Source organism: Acanthisitta chloris, unplaced genomic scaffold (genome assembly GCF_000695815.1).
Source record: "Acanthisitta chloris isolate BGI_N310 unplaced genomic scaffold, ASM69581v1 scaffold27197, whole genome shotgun sequence".
In the NCBI taxonomy this organism is placed as follows: domain Eukaryota; kingdom Metazoa; phylum Chordata; class Aves; order Passeriformes; family Acanthisittidae; genus Acanthisitta; species Acanthisitta chloris.
The window spans coordinates 4467-6438 of NW_008682428.1; positions in this window are offsets into that span (position 1 = coordinate 4467).

The following is a 1972-nucleotide window of genomic DNA, read 5'->3' on the forward strand; positions in this document are numbered from 1 at the left end:
TGGGCTGTGGGCAGGGTGTTGCCAGGAAGGTTTTCCTGTGCTGGCAGGGACAGAGGGGGCACCCTGGGTGAACTTTGCAGCTGGTGGTGCTGGGTGCCCCCCATGGTGGAGGAGCTGCAGATCTGGGGCTTTGTGGGGGATTGTGGGAGCTGACAGCAGTTGTGCACAACAGGAAAATCTAGGCAAGGACCTGATGGGGTTCAGAGCCCTGCAAGGCTTTGGTATGAGGGAGGCATGTTGCTGGGCACTGGGATCACTGTGACACTCCAGGGCAACCAGGGTGTGAGGATAGGGCCCCGGTGAGAGCAGGCTGGGGGGTGGGATGGCTGTGGCATCTCCAGGACAGTCTGAAGGATGGCAAGGTCCTGGAGACATGAAGCAGGAGAGATGGCAAGAGGTCCCTGCACTGCTTGGAGCTGGGGGAGGCTGGGGCAGCTTGAGGAGGGGAAGGAGAAGAGGTGAGGCAGAGCCAGGCCAGCTGGAGACCTCACAGCAGTGCCAGAAGGATACTGGGGTGCTGTTTCGAGTGGCTGGCCACAGGCTGGCTCACAGGGTGGGACTTACAGGAGAGGTACAGGCTGCAAGGGGACCCAGTTCCCTTCCTCTCATTGCTGCCTGAGGGAACAGTGCCAGGTGTTCCCCATCTGTCAGCACTGCCTGCCCTGTGGGTGGTGGGGAGCCTGTGCATCTCTGCTCCTCCTGCAGCCTAGTGTCCTGCACATCCTGTCCACTACAGCCTGGCATCTCATGCAGCATCCAGTGTGGCTCATCCCACCCTGTGCAGCGTGTCTGGCATGGCATGTCCTGTCTCACTGCGGTCTGGTGTCCCGCTCAGTGTACGCTATGCCATGCACCCCACACAGTGTGCTGTCTTCTGCCGCTGGCCGAGCCAGCCCAGAGGCACAGCCGGGTCTGCAGCACCTCAGCTCTCTGGGGTGGCTCCCGCCAGGCTGCTATACATAGGTAGGCCAGCCCTGCCTCGCCAGGCGCTGAATGGAGCAGGCTCAGTCTTATCAACTCAGCGTGTCATCAGAGGGTATTTTTGGGGACAGCAGCTGCAGGCATTTGTAACGCTTGGTCCCTGCGCACTGACACCCAGGAGCAGAGTCAGGGGAAGAGGCAGGAGCTGGGTGCCAGCACTGGGAGACACAGAGAGGCGGTGGAGGTATGTGCATGGGGCAGGGGGCTGGGCTGGAGGGCTACGTGGGGCAGGGTGATCGGGGAAGGAGGTGGTTGAAGGCTGCAGTGGGGTGGTTGAGCCATCAGAGCTGTCCATGTCTGCAGGGGCTGCTCTGGAGTGGCCCATGGGTCAGGGGAGCATGTGGCCAGGGAGGTGGCACTGTCCCAGGGCTAGGGGTCTGGGAGGAGAAGTTGGCCCTAGCCCCTGTTGCTCCTTGGGGACCAGCCCTCTCCCACCGTCCCCTCTGGCGCATTCAGGGAATATTTTTGTTTCCCCTCCCCCTGCCTGAGCAAGGCAGAGACATCCTTGCTCCAGCGCTGGCCATGGTTGTGGGCAGAGGCTGGGGTGCACTCACCTGGGGAAGGCACAGAGCACCCTACCCCACTCCTGCCCATGGTGGTGAGCGCTGTTACCCACAGCACTGGAGATGGAGGCAGTGCCCTCCAAAAGCAGGACTCACCACCCCAACCTTTCCTTTGCCCCTGAGGCTGATGGTTTCCAGTCGTGGCTTTCAGTGCACAAAGGCTGGATCCTGTCCATGGGACCACACTCTGGAGGGGGACCTGCTCCCAGGGGAGCCCTGCTTTGCCCAAGGGCCTGGCCCTGTGGGGTGGCCACCGGGCACAGTGTGTCCCCTGCCCATCCAAGTCTGGGAGGAAGTGCCTGGATCCTGCCAGAGCCTCGCGGCCCGTGACAGCCTCGTGTCAGCACCTGCCTGCAGAGCCGGCCCAGATGCTGCAGGAATGTGGCTCTGCCACCACACGATACTGCTGGAATGCCCGGCGGGTGGGG